Source organism: Macaca thibetana, chromosome 7, assembly GCF_024542745.1.
Source record: "Macaca thibetana thibetana isolate TM-01 chromosome 7, ASM2454274v1, whole genome shotgun sequence".
Classification (NCBI taxonomy): Eukaryota; Metazoa; Chordata; class Mammalia; order Primates; family Cercopithecidae; genus Macaca; species Macaca thibetana.
This window is the reverse complement of record NC_065584.1, coordinates 83,386,787-83,405,856: the sequence shown is the minus strand read 5'-3', so window position 1 is coordinate 83,405,856 and position 19,070 is coordinate 83,386,787. Positions and strand designations below refer to the sequence as shown.

The following is a 19,070-nucleotide window of genomic DNA, read 5'->3' as shown; positions in this document are numbered from 1 at the left end:
CATATGCCACCATGCCTGGCTGATTTTTTTGTATTTTTAGTAGAGGCGGGGTTTTGCCACGTTGCCCAGGCTGGTCTCAAACTCCTGACCTCAGGTGATCTGCCCACCTCGGTCTCCCAAAGGGCTGGGATTACAAGTGTGAGCCACTGCACCCTACACCATCCATATGTCTCCTTAGGTGAAGTGTCTGTTCAAATTTTTGGCTCATATTTTAATGGATTGTTTTATTATTACCGAGTTTTGAAAGTTCTTTATATATTCTGGATACAAGTTCTTTTTTAGATGTATCATTTAAAAATGCTGTTTCCCTCCCTATGGCTTGTCTTTTCATTTTGTTAACAGTGTCTTTCAAAGAGCAAAAGTTTTACTTTTGACAAAATCCAACTTGTCAAGTTTTTGTTTTATAGATGATGCTTTTGGTGTAGTCTATAAGAAATTTTTGCTTCATCAAGGTTACAGTGATTTTCTCTTATGCTTCTTTCTAAGTTTTAGAGTTTGGGTTTTATATTTCTACCTGTTATGATTAAAAAAATAGATCTATTCATTTTTAAATGTTCAAATATTCCTGCATGGTGTGTGTGTGTGTATGTGTGTGTGTGTGTGTGTGTATACTTCTTGGATTTTCTTTAGTTTTTAAGAAAGTTCATTTTGAAAGTGTAAGATTGACTCACCTTTGATAGGGGAACTACCAACAGGGAATTTGTGTAACTTAGACCAGGTTTTGGATGGAAGAAGGTGCCCTCCACAAACAGCTTTGGTGTGGAGGTAAAGAGGTGCCCCAAATGAGCAGTAAGGGTACATAAAAGACCACCATTCTCATTTGAATACATGCCTTCTCAAGTTCTTCTCTGCCAGGAACTTTGGCTTAAAAGGTTTTGCTTTGTTTTAATATCAGTAGTTGTGGAATGGTCTTGAGCTATGTTGCAACATGATCAGATCTGTGACTTCAGACGCCCAAGCCAGTGGCTACATGGGGCATGAATTGAGATGGGGAGAACTGGAGGCAGGGAAAACTGCAGGCTATAGTTAGAGCAATTCAAGTGAGAGGTGATGAGGACCTGAACTGAGTTAATGCCTGCAGGGATGGAGAGGAAGAAACTCAGTCTAGAAATAACTCTGAGGTATTAGTAGAAGAACCTGGGGATGAGAGGGAAGGAATATTCAAAGTTTCTATTCTGGGAAGTTGAGAGAATAGTAATGCCATGACACTGAGGTATGGAACATAGAAGAGATAAATTATGTGAGAATGGGCTATATTTGGATGTGGACATATTTGTGTGAGAGCCACGTGCTGCAGCCTCAAGGGATCCCTAGCAGGCAGGAGAAGACAGGAGACCAGAGCAGGGAAGTGGTGAGAGTTATGCTGAAATGAACAACACCAACCAAGAGAGTCTATAGAGGAAGAAGGCAGAGGACAGAAAACACTATATCTCCAAAGTCAGACCAGCAGAAGAGAAACCAGTGAGAGAAACTGAGGTCAGAGAGGCTGGAGCAGAACCGGGATAGCCAAGGGAGGAGACACTCATCAGACTCAGCTGCTACTGAGAAGGCGTCTAAGTTTGGGTTTCCCAAAAAGAAGAGCCTGAGCTTGGATTTAACAGAGGTAGTGTTTTGGGGAGGGAATCCTAAGAAGCAGCAGTGAGGCAACAGAGTGTGAACTAGGGAAGGCAAGAAAGCCAATATGAGGATGTTTTATTGAGATTTTTATTGTAGGCAATGGAGGCTCCTTTCCAGTAGAGACTCCAAATTTAAAGAATGCCTCCCAGAATTGTCCATATGAAGGATGGGAGGCTGGAACATTCATCTGCCAGTGTCTGCACTCATTGGTTGAGGATTTCATCTGGAGGCACTAACTCCCTTGCACTTCTTGGCTGTGTTTGCATTGGACCTGGAAAGAGAGGGGTGGTGAGCAAGATCCCATTGTGTGGGAGAAGGACCTTGTGATGGTTACATTTTATGGGTCTGCTTGGAGGGTGTTTTTGGATTAGATTCAACATCTTAAAAAGTGAACTTTAGGCCGGGCGCGGTGGCTCATGTCTGTAATCCCAGAACTTTGGGAGGCTGAGGCAGGCAGATCACAAGGTCAGGAGTTCAAGACCAGCCTGGCCAACATGGTGAAACCCCATCTCTACTAAAAATACAAAAATTAGCTGGGCGTGGTGGCTGGTGCCTGCAATCCCAGCTACTTGGGAGGCTGAGGCAGGAGAATTGCTTCAACTCGGGAGGTGGAGGTTGCAGTGAACTGAGATAGTGCCACTGGGCGACAGAGCAAGACTCTGTCTCAGAAAAGAAAAGAAAAAAAAAGTGACCTTTAGGCCATGTGCTGTGGCTCATGACTGTAATTCCAGCACTTTGGGAGGCTGAGGCAGGAAGACTGCTTGAGCCCAGAAGTTCAAGACTAGCCTGGGTCACATAGGGAGACTCTGATTCTGCAAAAATAGATACAAACAAATAAAAAGTGAAGAGGTTTAGTAGTGAAGGGAGGGAAAGAGATGGATGTTAGGTGAAGTATAAAGAGCGATCAAGGGAATTATCCATGCTGTCTACAATACCTGCCTGTTAGTCACTTAGTGGTGATATTGGTTATCAGATCAACTGTCCAGGTATGTCAGTGCTTGTGTTCAAGTAATCTTTATTTTACCTAATAATGGTCCCAAAGCAAAGAATAGTGATGCTAGCAATTTGGATATGCCAACAAGAAACCATAAAGTGCTGCTTTAAGTGAAAACGTGTTAGCTGGGTGTGGTGGCATACACCTGTAGTCCCAGCTGCTTGGGAGGCTGAGGTAGGAGGATCACTTGAGTCCAGGAGATCAAATCTACAAGGAACTGTGATCCCACCACTGCCCTCCAGTCTGGGTGGCAGAGTGAGACCCTGTCTAATAAGAGAAAAGAAAATGTAACTTTGGCGTTCTTTGGCTGGGGTTTGGGGCTATCTGTGGTTTCGGGTCTCCACTGGGGGTGGAGCATATCCCTGCAGATAAGAGGGAATAGAACGATCTCTTTTGCCAGCTGGCATAGTGTTAAGCACTGTCAGTAGTGGGTGTTGGAGGAACACGGGAGGAGGAAGAAGTCCATCTTCCTGGTTTTGGTTTGCTCCTTTGCCTTACTCCGGCAGCACGTGCAACTTCTTCAGTGTACACTCACTCAGGCAGTGCAAAGTGGTCAGCAGTGCCTAGCAGCCAAAAGCTTTCCCTGGCACCTTTCTGGGTGGCTTCTCAGCCTGTTGCAACTGCTAAGGCACCTCCCCATGAATAACTTGCTTTGGCATCTGCTTGGCCAACTTCACAGCTATTTCAGTCCTAGGAGTAGTGGGGTTTTCTTATATTTGCTGTTCCTGTGTCCTTTAGAATTCTCATTTCTTCTTACTAGCTAATCCCTTAGTATGCCAATACCCTGTTAGAGTTAATGCTTCTTTATTTTATTTTTGCAAATAAAAATATGGGACACTTCATGAATTTGCATGTCATCCTTGTGCAGGGGCCATGCTAATCTTCTCTGTATCATTTTAGTACGTGTGTCGCCAAAGTGAGCACAATACTTGTTTATATTAAATGATCCCGTTTCAAATGACTGTGGTTTCTGTCTCCTGATTAAACCCTGACCAATACAGCTTTAGTCCTAGAATATAGTTCTTCAGGGACCCTAATGACATTCTGTGTTGTTTAACAGGCCCTTCCTCCTTAACAGGCTCTAAATTCCAGTTTTTGTTTCCTCAGGACTGTGGACTACTGAAAGTTCTTCTCAGCCTCCTATCTCTTAGGCACTATCTCCTACTGAGTCTGGCTGCCTCTCACAAGTCAATAAATATCCCCCATGGGACAGACCATGCAGAATGTTGGCCTCACCTCAACATGCTTCCCTTTCTTCTGGGACCTTGGCCCTTCAGAGCCTCCTGCCTTGATGAATTTCCAGTGTCTTCAAACATATTTTTAAAAATTTGTACCCAGCTATGCAAAGGCATACAGAGTGGTATAATGGATTTTGGAGACTCAGACGTGGGAAGGGTGGGAGGGGGACAAGGAATAAAAAGCTACATATTGGGTACATTGTACACTATTTAGGTGACAGATGCACTAAAATCTCAGACTTCACAATTATACAATTCATTCATGTAACCAAAAACCACTTGTACCCCCAAAGCTGCTGAAATAAAAAATTTTTAAATAATTGTACCCAGCTTTTGTAGTTGCTCTCAGAGGGTTGATCTGATGCAAATTAGTTGATCATGGTGAAGTCAGATAGAGATAATTACAGATGGATAAAATGTTTGTGGAGCAGCAGCGAGGGTGCAGCTGAAGTTAGAAAGCAGTGATTTATTATGGAATCAATCATCATGATTGTGAAACTTTCTCCAGACCAGGAGGCAGAGAAATGCATGCTTGGCTTACCTCAGTTTGGGAAGTGATGGAAAGTTAAGGGCTGAGGAAATCTTGATTGCTTGTGAAAACACTTTTGAAATGGCTCACGTGGATCCCAGGTTGGACAGGGAGAGCACTAAAGCTGGAATAGGGGGTTGTTAGTCTAGGAGAACAACAAAGTAATGGAAATCAGAATTGGGGAGGAGAGAGCAGGGCACAGAAACTCAAGGTTTGGGCCAAAAAGGGGAATTTCAAGGCCGGGCATGGTGGCTCACTCCTGTAATCTCAGGACTTTGGGAGGCCGATGCGGATGGATCATGAGGTCAGAAGTTCACGACTAGCCTGGCCAAGATGGTGAAACCCCATCTCTACTAAAAATACCAAAATTAGCTGGGCGTGGTGGCACACACCTGTAATCCCAGCACTCGGGAGGCTGAGGTAGAGAATTGCTTGAACCCAGGAGGCAGAGGTTGCAGTGAGCCGAGATCACACCACTGCACTCCAGCCTCGGTGACAAAGTGGGACTGTATCTCAAAAAAAAAAAAAAAAAAAGGGTGTAATTTCAGAGTTTGGTAGTAGGGAATGGAGCATTCCTAAACCCTGGTAAGTGGACAGTGTGTTGCGTATTTAAATTATTGATGTAAGGGTCATTAGATTGAGGAACATAACCTGGAGTATTGGAATAGCCTTAGTCCCCAGGTGGCTGGTAGGGATGAGGAAGAGAGGCACCCTGAGCCAGGTGCCAAAGCCCACCAGAGAATTCCTTTAGGTTGTCAGGTGGCCATGACTCAGATAGGGACAGGGCGGCATGAGTGAATGAAATGAATGGCACAGCCTTCAGAGGAGTTTCTAAGTGAAAATGATCAAGAGTGGTTCTGAAAGCTGCTATGAGGCCATGGAGAGGAAAACTCCATTTTCTTCTCTGATATGTGGAAGGACGGCCTGTCTGTGCAAAGGTTATGAGAGAATGTCCAGGTCTCAGGTAAGGTGAAAGGGAGAAAGTTTTGAGTGAAAGGTTTGAAGAAACAAGAAGTTACACCAATAGAATAGGGATCCACAATTAGAAGGGGCAAGGTAAGAGGCTGAGATTGTTTCTGGGGAGAAGTAGGGATGGAGCAGAGAAGACAACAGGCTGCACTGATGGCAAATCATGCGGGAGAAGGAAGCTATGTTAATATGAGCTATAAAGGAGGAATAGAGTCCCTCCCTCCCTCCGTTCCTTCCTTGCTTCCTCCTTCCCTCCTCCCTCATTCAGCAAATATTTACTAACCACATGCAAAGTGCAAGGCACTCTGTTATGCAATAGGGAAAGACACAGATGAATCAAAAATGGATTCTGCCCTTAGTTTACATTCTGAGGGGTGACATGATTTTGTTTTAAAGACATAACCTCTTTTGCTTGTTTAGTTTGTAAGTTTCCTTTCTATCTATTAATTCACATGATGTGAATCTCTGTGGGAATCTACCTTTCTTTAAGGAAGCCACACTAATTAACTCTTTATAATGGGGAGAAAATAGAAGAAAGAACAAAAGTTATGATTATTTCTATTTGAAACAGGAAGAGGAGGCTGGGCGTGGTGGCTCATGCCTATAATCCCAGCACTTTGGGAGGCTGAGGTGGGTGGATTACCTGAGGTCAGGAGTTTGAGACCAGCCTGGCCAACATGGGGAAGCCCTGTCTCTGCTAAAGCATACAAAAAAATTAGCCCAGCATGGTGGCACACACCTGTAATCCCAGCTACTCAGGAGGCTGAGGTGGGAGGATCTCCCTCTCTCTTTTTTTTTTTCTTTTCTTTTCTTTCTTTCTTTTTTGTTTTTTCGAGTTAGAGTCTCACTCTGTCACCCAGGCTGGAGTGCAATGGCGCGATCTCAGCTCACTGCAACTTCCGCCTCCTGGGTTGAAGCAATTCTCCTGCCTCAGCCTCCCAATTCTCTAATCCTCAGGGATTACAAGCATGCACCACCATATCCAGCGAATTTTTGTATTTTTAGTAGAGACGGGGTTTCACCATGTTGGCCAGGCTGGTCTCAAACTCCTGACCTTAGGTAATTCACCCACCTCAGCCTCCCAAAGTGTTGGGATTGCAGGCTTTCCAGATGGCCAGGTAGGAGGATTTCTTAAGCCCAGGAGGTGGAGGTTGCAGTGAGCCAAGATTATGCCACTGTACTCCAGCCGGGGCAACAGAGTGAGATTCTGTCTCAATAAATAAATAAATAAGCAGGAAGAGGAAATGTAAGGGAAGGAGGTAACGTTTTATTCATTGGACACTCAAGCAGAAAACAAAACGAAAGACACCACCCTCATGTCAGCCATTGGACAGGTTGGTAACTGGTAGTTTGCTTCTGTTTTGTTATCTTATACCTTGTCTTTGACCAGCCTCTTAGCTGGCTGTTGTGTTTTGTTGTTGTTGTACTTAGCAGGGTGGCCCACCTTCATTTTGGAGTGTTTTGAGCACTTGATAGTCCTTCCTATGTAGGCCTGTAGCAATCTTCTGCTAACCCTCAGCAGTGGGCACTGTGGGAAGCACTCAGGGGAGTGCCTGGAGTTTCAGGCTTACCCTTTTGGGCTCTACTGCTTAGTAGTAACCTTTTTTCCCCATGATGGTTGGGGTCAATCACAGTAGACCTAAACAATACTATGACATATTTTTGTTTTTGTTGTTTTGTCAGTTACTTAATTATTTAATTAAATTTATTTATTTATTTATTTATTTATTTATTTATTTATTTATTTTGAGATGGCGCCTTGCTGTTGCCCAGGCTGGAGGGTAGTGGCATTACCATGGCTCACTGCAGCCTCAGCCTCCTGGCTTAGGCAATCCTTCTGCTTCAGCCTCCCAAGTAGCTGGGACTACAGGCATGTACCACCACGTCTGGCTAATTTAAAAAGAAAATATTTTGTAGAGACAGGTTCTCACTATGTTGCCCAGGCTAGTCTTGAACTCCTGGGCTCAAATGATCCTCCCACTTCAGCCTCACAAAGTGCTAGGATTACAGGCATGCACCAGCATACCTGGCCTGCCGGATCCTTTAATGGCACAAGGCCTAAAATGGGCAGTGGTAGGGGAACCACTCTCGAGTCCCCTGTGGAAGCAGTTATTCCTTGAATTGTAAAATCTCTAGAGAGTCATAGGGATTAGAAGCAAAACTGTGGAGATTGGGTCAGTGAGAGCATTTGTAGAGATGAGACCACCTCTTGTGTATTCCTTTCCTATTGCTGCTGTAACAAATAACCACAAACTTAGTGGCTTAAAACAACACAAATATATTATCTTACAGTTCTGTAGGACAGAAGTTCAACACTGGCCTCACTGGGCCTCACAGGCATTGACAGGGCTGTGTTCCTTCTGGAGGCTTTAGGCGAGAATCTGTTTCCTTGTCTTTCCAGCTCTTAGAAGCCACCTAGATTCCTTGGCTCATGGCCTCTTTCTAGATTTTCAAAGCCAGCAACTCTGCATCTCTCTGTGACTTTTTTTTCCCACAGACACAGCTCCCCCTGACTCTCTTCTGTTGCCTCCCATTCACTATCTTTTTTTTGGAGATGGAGTCTCCAGGCTGTAGCGCAGTGGCACGGTCTCTGCGCACTGCAGCTTCTGCCTCCCAGGTTCAAGCGATTCTCTTGCCTCAGACTCCCAAGTAGCTGGGACTACAGGCACGCATCACCACGCCTGGTTAATTTTTGTATTTTGGGTAGAGATGGGGTTTCACTATGTTTCCCAGGCTGGTCTTGATCTCCTGACCTCAAATGATTCACCTGCCTCAGCCTCCCAAAGGGCTGGGATTATAGGTGTGAGCCACCGTCCCCAGTCTATCTTTTTTTTTTTTTTAAAGAGATGAAGTCATGCTATGTTGACTGGGCTGGTCTTGAACTCCTGGTCCCAAGCAATCCTCCTGCCCTGACCTCCTGAGTAGTTGGGATTACAGACAGGAGCACTCAGTTTCCCCTTGTACATTTTAGGACACTTGTGATTATATTAGGCCCATCCAGATAACTCAAGATAATCTCCCATCTCAAGGCCCTTAACTTAATTACATCTACAAAGTTCCTTTTGCCATGTAAGATGACATTTTTTTTTTTTTTTTTTTTTTTTTGAGACGGAGTCTTGCTCTGTCACCCAGGCTGGAGTGCAGTGGCCGGATCTCAGCTCACTGCAAGCTCTGCCCCCCGGGTTCCCGCCATTCTCCTGCCTCAGCCTCCCCAGTAGCTGGGACTACAGGCGCCCGCCACCTCGCCCGGCTAGTTTTTTGTATTTTTTAGTAGAGACGGGGTTTCACCATGTTAGCCAGGATGGTCTCGATCTCCCGACCTCGTGATCCGCCCGTCTCGGCCTCCCAAAGTGCTGGGATTACAGGCTTGAGCCACCGCGCCCGGCCAAGATGACATATTTATAGGTTTTTGGGGAATAAAACATGAATATCTAATAATTGGGAGTTGGGGTGGGCCATTGTTTTGTCTGCCAAATCTTATTTCTTAGAACCACTTATTCTGGCATTGGTTAAACAATCATATATATTAGTCACTAGATGAAAGTGCAATGCACATTTAACCTTGGTATAGTATCTCCCTGATGGTAAATTAAATGATTACTCAATTTTGCCACTTTATAGGTAGGACTGTGTGCACCAAAATGTCAGAGGATGTATGGGGCATTTGGAATTGGATATGGGGAAAAGATTGAGCTTTTGCCCAATGAGTCTCCTTCCACATTCCATCAAGGAAAGCTAGATGAGATCCCGAAGGACCAGGTAGCACTTCCTATAGAACACTTTAAAGATGATGAGGAATGTGGGATTCTAGGGTTGAATTTTTGTTTCCAATGGCATTGGAGAGCTAAAGGTGAGAGAATAAAAATATTAAACAAAGAATATCCACCTCAAAGCCCAGAAGAAAATAAAGCACCATTGCCTGGCATCCTTCTCTCTGCAGATATCAGCCAAAAACTGAATTCAGAAATTGATCTTATACTCAATTCCAGCATTTTGGGATGCTGAGGCAGGAGGAACACTTGAGGTCAGGAGTTTGAGACCAGCCTGGCCAACACGGCGAAACCCCATCTCTATTAAAAATACAAAATTCAGCCGGGCATGGTGGCAGGTGCCTGTAGCCCCAGCTACTCAGGAGGCTGAGGCAGGAGGATCGCTTGAACCCAGGAGGCAGAGGCTGCAGTGAGCCGAGATCGTACCACTGCACTCCAGCCCGGATGACACAGCCAGACTCCGTCTCAAAAAAAAAAAAAAAAAAAAAAAGAAAAAGAAATTGATCTTGCAAGTTGCTGAATTGCAGTGAAGTTTACAACCTCACCAGTTTTTTGCAGTGAAGGTAAGAATAATGATCTGGCGCCAGGCGCGGGGCTCACGCCTGTAATCCCAGCACTTTGGGAGGCCGAGGCGGGTGGATCACAAGGTCAGGAGTTCAAGACCAGCCTGGCCAAGAGGTGAAACCCCGTCTCTCCTGAAAATACAAAAAATTAGCCGGGCATGGTGGTGGGCACCTGTAATCCCAGCTACTTGGGAAGCTGAGGCAGAGAATTGCTTGAACCTGGGAGGCAGAGGTTACAGTGAGCCGAGATCATGCCACTGCGCTCCAGCCTGGGCAACAGAGTGAGACAATAAACATAGTCCCCGTTGAAACAATTTTCACTGTTTTCTTCTTGCAGAGGAGAGAGCAAAATCTGCTTTGCTATTATAGCTCAATTCCTTAGGCTCATCTTCTGACTAGGATGAAGTAGAAGGTACGAAGCAAAAACATCAAAATAAACAGGAATGATGCCCAGAACGAGTGGGAATTTTCTAAGGCAAAGTCTGGAGACTTCTATATGACCATGAACATGAATGTACGAGGTCATGAATCTAATTGGATCATGGATTTTATCCAAAAAGACAGAACATAATTTTAGAGTGGACCAAATTAATTACACTGATGGTCTACAATGCAATGTATATTTCAAGTGCTTGGCCCACAGCAAAGCTCAACATCTGCCCTTTTAAAAGTCTCAATGGGGCCAGGTGTGGTGGCTCACACTTGTAATCCCAGCACTTTAGGAGGCCGAGGAGGGCGGATCACTTAAGGTCAGGAGTTCGAGACCAGCCTGGCCAAAATGGCAAAACCTCAACTCTACTAAAAATAAAAAAATTAGCTGGGCATGGTGGCACACACCTGTAATCCCAGCAACTTGGGAGACTGAGGCAGGAAAATCGTTTGAACCTGCGAGGCAGAGGTTGCGGTGAGCCAAGATCGCACCAACGTACTCCAGCCTGGGCCACAGAGTGAGACTCCATCTCCAAAATAATTAAATAAATAAATAAATAATAAAAATAAAAAAACTCAATGGTCTTGCCTTTTGCCTGATGATCCAGGAGAAGCATAGTTATTGTTGACACTAAGACCTAAGAGAAAAAGTGTCCCTGATCACAGAGTGAGCACTCTGAGTAGTTGCCATAGATAATGATAAACAACATCTTTAAAATAGAATAACAGCGAATCTCACAGAGCTGATTCTTTTTAACTTTGAAAAGAACTTGCTTTGTTCTGTGTAATACATAATGAGGGTAATTACTTAGTAGGTCAAGAATATCCTGTAGTACATGTAACAAGCCTGCACATGTATTTCCTAAATCTAAAATAAACATTAAAATTATTAAAAAGAAGAAGAAGAAAAAAGAATATCCTATAGTAGAAGAAAGAGACAAGAGAAAACATTGGTAACTGGAATCTATGGGTAATCCCCAAACCCCATTTATCTAGTTTGCCGAGGCTGCTAGTTGAGTCCAACAACATTTCTCCCCATCTTCCTTAGTAATAGAACCTGTCATTTTTTAGCCAGACATATGTTCACTTGGAATAAATACATTTTCTAGCCTCTATTGCAGCTATATGTGGCCATGTGACTAACTTCTGGCCAATTGATAGTAAATATAAATGGTGTGTGGGGGAAGAGAGTTTGCATTTTTCTGCTTTTTCTCTGCTTGTTCGTTTAAACAAGGATGTGAGGGCTGCACCGTAAGTGGTCATCTCCCATGCAGTGGGATGCTAAGGATGGTGCAGCAGTAAGACAGGAGGAGCCTGGGGGCCTGTTGGTTGTGGAGCCACCATCCTAGGACTTGAGTGCTGAGCTACAGAGCCTTTACATGAATGAGAACAAAACTACCTCATTTAAGCCACTGAAATTTCAGGTTTTTATCTCATTACCTAGCCAAGTCTATTCTAATGGATGCATCTAGTTATTTCAACACCATCTCTTATCAACTTTTCAATCAGTCAATCATGATCTTTATCAATCTTTGTATCCCAGAGCCTAGCATGGTGTATGGCACATAATAGATGTTCAATAAATGTCAGAGACTGAATATACAAATGGAAAATGGCCATATATAAAAACAGAATCCTGACCCACAATCTGCCGCAATTAGTCCAAGAAACTAACCCATTATCTATCTTTACCAGCCCAGGAAGCCAGCTGACTAAAAGTCATGCCTGTAATCCCTGCCCCTTCAGGGCAGATCACCTGAAGTCAGGAGTTCGAGGCCAGCCTGGCCAACATGGTGAAACCCCGACTCTACTAAAAATACAAAAAATTAGCCAGGAGTGGTGGCATGCACCTGTAGTCCCAGCTACTCAGGAGGCTGAAACAGGAGAATTGCTTGAACCCAGGAGGCGGAGGTTGCAGTGAGCCAAGATTGTGCCACTGCAATCCAGCCTGGGTGACAAAGCAAGACTCTGTCTCAAAAAAAAAAAAAAAAAAAAAGTCAGACTTGTGAAAAATCAGATCACTATCTCTAGCAACCAGCCCAGGAATCCAAACAATAACCCTTTCAAAAACCTGCTCGAAACAGCCAGGACTTGATTAACAACAGACAGCCATGCATCCCTAACCCATCATGTATGATGCATCACTTCTAATATTTTTTTCTTTACTCCATTTTGCGGATGAAATGATGCTCCACTTCTAGTTAGGCCACCCATGGCTTCCCCATGCCACAGCCTCCACTCAGGGCATACCCGAAGCCTTCCCTTTGTCCACTATAAAGCTTTCCTGCTCCTCTGCATGCTTTTGAGTCGCTGCCAAAATGCAAGTGATGGTGGCTGACTCACTTGTGATAGAGAGCTCAGAATAAATAGTATTTGCCTGTTTTCATTGGTTAGCTTTCATTTATTTCCACAAGTATTTGCTAATTAGATCAATCAAAAAGTAAAGATGTAGGTAGAGAAATAAGACAAGGTACCTTTCATTAGAGAATTTACACTCTAGTTGGGTACTCAGACATTAAATAAGTACACAGTTATTTATTTATTTGTTTGTTTTGAGACAGAGGCTCACTCTGTTACCCAGGCTGGAGTGCAATGGCGTGACCTCAGCTCACTGTAACCTCTGCCTCCTGGGCTCAAGTGATCACCTGCCTCAACTTCCCAAGTAGCTGAGACTACATGTGTGCACCACCACGCCTGGCTAATTTTTATATTTTTTGTAGAGATGGAGTTTCGCCACGTTGCCCAGGCTGGTCTCAAACTCCTGGGCTCAAGTGATCTGCCTGTCTCAGGCTACCAAAGTTCTGGGATTACAGGTGTGAGCCACTGTGCTCAGCCTATGCAGTTATCTTATTATAATTGGGATGTGTGTTATGAAGATCTGAGATGGTAGTTGAGATACAGAGATGAGTAAAAGGTAGTCAGGCAAAGGGGGTTGTGTAGAAAGAGAGATCTGAGCAGGAAAAACAGCATCTGCTAAGTAATGGAAGCAGGAAGAACTTGGTACCTACCAGGAACTGAAAAAGCCCAGTACCATGCAAAGGCTGTGCATCAGGTCCTGCTGACTAGTTCCCTAGAACCACTCTGGTTCTCATTCGTCCTGAAGCCCGACTGATTCTCCTTTTCTTTGGTTCTGTGAGGTCTGCCTTCATAATATTCCTCTTTTGCTTAAGTTACAAGAAGTCAGTTTGTGTTGCTTCCAAGCAAATATCTCCTATTGATAGAATTACTCTGTTGCATCTCTTGACTTATTTTTGTTAAACTCTTTTATTATCATAAAACTTTTCATGTGTTTATGTCTTATCTCTCAATTAGATAGTATGTATCTTAATGGAGCCACTAAATTTTGGGGGTGATTTGTTATACAGCACTTGTTCACACTTGAGTTCCAGGATCTATGTGATGAGATCTAGATTTTTGAGCCTGAGTTTGGTACCACAATGGGATGAGGCTTCAGGGTCTCGTAGGGTGGGTATGAGTATGGGAGGAATGTGAACTGTTCTGACCAGAGGGCAGACTGTGATAGATGGTGTTTTCCAAAGATGGTCACAAGTGTATACCCCATTCTCCATGCTCTTCTTATAGTATATCTGATACTGCTTCCACCTGGAGGTGGGAGTGTATGTTCTCACCCCTCCATTCTGGCCAGGGGCTGTGACTGTCTGACCAATGGAGTCCAGCTATATGACTTTCAAGGCTAGGTCATAAAAAGGAGGTAGATTCTGCTTGGAGCTCTCTCTCTTTCTGTTGATACTTTCCATGTTGTGAGGAAGCCCAAGCCTCATGGAGCAGTCATGTGTACATGGTACAGCCAGTTGCCCTAGCCGAAGTCTCAGTCAACAGCATCAACTGCTAGACATGGTGATACTAGCTCCCAGCCTTCAAGTTCTCCACCAGACATTGCTGAGCAGATAGAAGCCTTGCTCACTGCACCGTCTGTATTTTTCACTCAGAGAAACCATGAGAGACAATGATCATTGTGGTTCAAAACTATAAAGTTTTGGAAGTGATATGTTACGAAGTAATAAATAATACATTATGTGATAATTTGGAATGTTTGTGTTTAAAATATTTCAACTGAGACACTTGAAAGCTATTAGCTTCAATCCTGGAGAAACAAAGACACATTGCAATTTCTGAAATTTATTGTGAAATGGGGCTTTTATGAATCTCATCAATCTTATCCTTAGGTTTAAGATTTTTTTCCCCTAAGGCCAGGCACAGTGGCTCACACATGTAATCCCAGCACTTTGGGAGGCTGAAGCCAGAGGATTGCTTGAGGCCAGAGTTCAAGACAGCCTGGGCAGTACAGGGAGACTGACTCAACAAAAATTAAGACACACCTGTAGTCCTAGTTTCTCAAAAGGCTGAGGCAGGAGGATCACTTGAGCCTAGGAGTTCAAGATTACAGTGAGCTATAATTGTGTCACTGCACTCCAACCTGGGCCACAGAACAAGATGTTGTCTCAAAATATATATATATATTTTTTTTTTCTAGAAATTTATATATCTGCTACTTCATGGGAAAAAATTTTCGAAATTAAAATTAGCTTTCAGCCATAAAAAGGAATAAAGTACTGATACATAAAACAATATGGATGAACCTTGGAAACATTATGCTAAGTGAAAGAAGCCAGACACAAAAGGCCACATATTGTATAATTCCACTTACATGAAATGTCGAGAACAGGCAAATCCAGAGAGACAGGAAGTAGATTTGTGGTTTTTAGGGGCTGGAGGAAAGGGAGAATGCAGAGTGACTACTAACTAATAGGTATAAGATTTCCTTTTGGGATGATGAAAATGTCTTAGAATTAGATATGGTGATGATTGTACAACTTGGTGAATATACTAAAACCCACTGAATTGTACACTTAAGAGTCAATTTTATGGTATGTGAAAGGTATCTCGGTAAAAATTAAAATTACTAAGTTTTCTTTGATCAACTAGGAGTGAGAGAGATCCACAAATCTGTCTATACGGTCTACTGAAGATATATACATGAAGATCTTTTTTTGTGACAGTCTTGCTCTGTCTCCCAGGTGGGAGTGCTGTGGTGCAATCTCAGTTAACTGCAACCTCCACCACCCAGGCTCAAGCAATTCTTGTGTCTCAACCTCCTTAGTAGCTGAAATTTCAGGCATGTGCCACCATGCCTAGCTAATTTTTTGTATTTTTAGTAGAGACAAGGTTTCACCATGTTGGCCAGGCTGGTCTTGAACTCCTGGCCTCAAGTTGATCTGCCCTTGGCCTCCCAAAGTGCTAAAGATCAATTTTGATAAGGTCATCGACAACTTTGTAAAAGTTAAGACTCAAAACAGAATTTGTAATGTTATTTTTCATCCCTGTGATCAAACAATATAAGATACGTCTTTCCTTTTTTAAAAACAAAAAGTTGGCTGGGCTCATTGGCTCACACCTGTAATCCCAGCACTTTGGGAGGCCGAGGCGAGTGGATCACTTGAAGTCAGGAGTTTGAAACTAGCCTGGACAACATGCTGAAACCCTATCTCTACTAAAAATACAAAAATTAGCCAGGCGTGGGATTACAGATGCTTTAATCCCAGCTACTTGGGAGGCTGAGGCAGGAGAATCACTTGAACCTGGGAGGCAGAGGTTGCAGTGAGCCGAGATCATGCCACTGCACTCCAGCCTGGGCAACAAAGCCAAACTCCATCTCAAAAAAAAAATCCCCAAAAGTATGTTAATATATTTGAAATTATTAACCCATTGCTTTTCCCTTTCTTTACTGTGTGTGCATATGTGTATATACACACAGTAATTTTGTGTGTGTGTGTATATATATATACTGTGTATACATATATACTCTATATACACACTGTGTATATACTGTGTATACATATATACTGTATGACTGTATATATATACACACACGGTGTATACTTTATATATATGTATATCTGTGTATACATATATACAGATGTACAGATATATATGTATACATATACATATATATGTAGTGTATCTGTGTATATGCTATATAGTATAGTATGTAGCATATTTGTGTCTATGACCTCAGGCCATCCACATGCCTCAGCCTCCCAAAGTGCTGGGATTACAGGGGTGAGCCACTGTACCTGGCCTTTTAAAATTATTTTTAGTAGAGACAAGGCTGGCCTCTTCTCTTCTATTACATTCTCTATGGCTCCACAGACGGTCTCAGTAGGATAATATTCCAGTTGCTCAGAGTGGTGACCTGTTCTGTAGCACACCCTTGGATTGGCTTTTCTTCTTTCCAGTTTCACTTTTTCCATTCTTCTCTTTCTGTTCCTTGTGATTGATTTTCACTATAAACTACCTACATCCTGTTCTTGTCTCAGGCTCTACTTACAGGAGGAGCCAAGCCTAAGACAGATTCGTGTGTAAAATGTGATGGAATGAATTAGTAAACTTGACAAGGACCTGGCAAGCCTGGGTTCCAAATCAACTCTGTTACCTGATTTGTAAAAGTCACTTTATCTACTGAAGAGGTGGGCATTTTCATTATTATTTTCAGGTGGTACTATGGGAAAGGATCTTCAAACCGTTTGATAACTGGAAAAAAAAAGCAAGAAAAATGTTTGTCACGCGCATAAAAAGAGCATGTGTGTGTGTGTGTACATGTTAATAAAGGCATAGAAAATGGTGGACCATCACGGTTTACTACATATTTTTGTATAGCTTGGATTGTTTACAAGAAGAATGCATATTAGTTAGCTTTATTTAGACCTCTGGGGAAAAAGAGAAGACTGCATCTTGTGTAATTAAAAAAAGAAATAAATAACGTCCACCTCCAAGGCAGTTGAATGATGCTTGTTAAAGTGCAGAGCAGAAGCCACCAACCAAGGTAAGAAAGCCGAGCTGTGCTCCCGTATGTGCGCTAGGAGGCAGCGGAGCTAAGACCGAGGCCAGGCGGCGCAAGAAACCGCGAACCGAGGAAGGGCGGCTGGGTCTTTGTGGTCGCCAGGGGGCAGAAGTGCAGGGCAACCTAACTGCAACTACCCGCTGTTGCCCAGGCTCCAACGCCAGGCCGAACATTTCAGAAGTCATAAGTTCCATCTCTCTGCCGCAGCCGAGACAGATTGGAGGGTTTTCAGAGTCAAGGGGATGCTCCCCGCCCCCCGCCTCAGAGAAGCTTGGCACTCTGAGCAATCTCAACCACTCTCCCCTCTACGCCTTCCTTCCCTACCCCCAACACCCATGGAGGGGAAATTGAGTCACTGGGAGGAGAGGCCAGAGTCATCAGGGGAACCAGGGCCGACGCCAGCCCTCAGGGCCTTCCAGATGCTAGGAGGAGGAGGGTTCTCCAGGAAAACAAAGGGGGGTGAGAGGGGAAGGCGGTTGACTGGGCAGGAGCTGAGCCAGACACATGGAGAAACGCTGCCCAGGATCAAAGGAAATATGACATTTGAAAAGAATGTGCGCGTCTGCATGTGCTGTGCGGGCAGTGAGGGGGCCCGGGGAGGGGCAGAATCTGGGGGAACAGGGGCTGGGTCTCGGGGTCTCTATCCCTGCCTTTCTCGCCTCCGCTTCCCACCTCCCTTGTCCTCTTAGGTACAGGCTGGTTGATGGGTCGAGGTGTTCCTTGTCCTCCCTCCCCGTGTGTTTCTCCTTCCTTTATTTCCGAGATGAAGCTGGAAGGGAAGTGTAACCTGAGGAGACCAACCAAAGGAAAAAAAAAAAAAGAAGAAGAAAATCAAACCAGGCCGCCTCCCGCTCGGCCTCGGAACATTCTTCTCTCCCCGCCGGCCTGGCCTCTTCTCCCCGCCCCTCCTGTGTTGCGGCCCTGGGCTCGGAGCCGGGGCAGCTCCGCACGTCACTGGGGTCCCCGGGGGTTGGGGGGGTCCCCTGGGCGGGCCCGAGGGAGGACCGAGGGGAGGAAGGGAAGCCGCCTCGGCTGCAGCAGAGCTCCGGCCCGTCGGGCGAGCCCTCCCTTCTTTCCCCAGTCCCGTAGAGCCTGTTTCTCATTAGAGTAACGGGCGCGGTCCCCGCCCGGCTTCTGAGTGTTTGTAAACGTCTGACCCGGGGCCGTAGCTTAACCGTTTTGTTGCTGGGATGGGGCGGGGTTGGGGGTGCGGCCCTGAACCGGAGGGATTTAGAGACTGGAGACGCTGCGGCCTCTCAGAGAAGTTTGAAACTGTGTGGGAGAAAATGATAACCACCCTCCCATCCCTCCTACCCACCAGCCTTGCCAGTATCTCCCACCGAGTCACGAATCTCCTAACTCCCTCTCACACAACCCAGGCCTCTCCAAGCCTGACTTTCCCGGAAACTCCAGTCCGGGTCTTCCTTCCTCCTCCAGCCCAGGTGACAGGTGTCCAGCCCCGGGCGGGGGCAGCGGGGGAGGGGGGAGCCCACAGGGTCCCGAGGTTTCAGGCCCCTAGTAAACCTGGCAAGGATTTTTAGAAGAGCCGGAGTGGGATGCTATCGGGTCACAGATTCATTCCAAACTACAGTTCTAGGGAGGAGGGAACCAACTTCCCGTGGAGGCCAATTCATGGCCCCTCTGGGTGGCTGGGACAAGGGCAGTGGCAAAGCCTGGCCTGGATCTACGCCCATCAAGGGCTGTGGGCCTAGGGACAGCTCTCAAAGACTCTTTGGCTCGGACTGCTCCCAGAGGCATCCAGGCTGGCTAAGGGTTCTTCATCTTTGGGGGTCGTTGAGGAATGGCTAATGGAGGCACTGATTCGGCAGGGCAAAAGACTTCCAGAAGGCCCGGGCAAAGTAGCCCCAGGCAAGGGACCTGGAAGAATAGCCTTTTCCTCTTCCGAGCAGCTCGGTGCCACTCTGCCCCAGGACCCTCCTGGCGCCAGGCTTGGAGGGAAAGGGGAGGATAAGTGGTTCCGCCTTGCTAGGTGCTATCTACACAGTCTTCAGAACTTAAAAAAGGGTCTTCCGTGGGCTCTCTACCCTGGGGGCCCAGGATGTGGCCCCTTTAAAGCTCTCGGACCCAGAACCTTGAAC

General features: G+C 45.0%; 1 long non-coding RNA gene and 1 pseudogene across 3 annotated transcripts; both read right to left on the bottom strand.

Moving 5' to 3' along the window:
- Positions 1–1,804: 1,804 nt before the first annotated feature.
- On the bottom strand, positions 1,805–18,364 carry LOC126958116 (uncharacterized). Of its 3 annotated transcripts, XR_007727110.1 has the most exons (4): positions 18,290–18,364; positions 17,644–17,758; positions 16,564–16,661; positions 4,398–4,523 (listed from the first exon to the last, which is right to left on the bottom strand). It is a non-coding gene; the product is annotated as an uncharacterized LOC126958116 (long non-coding RNA). The 3 variants fall into 3 exon arrangements; XR_007727109.1 differs by lacking the exons at positions 4,398–4,523; positions 18,290–18,364 and adding an exon at positions 1,805–1,888 and having other exon boundaries at positions 17,644–17,883; XR_007727108.1 differs by lacking the exon at positions 18,290–18,364 and having other exon boundaries at positions 17,644–17,883.
- Positions 3,435–3,535, bottom strand: LOC126960169 (uncharacterized; annotated as a pseudogene).
- Positions 18,365–19,070: the final 706 nt, after the last annotated feature.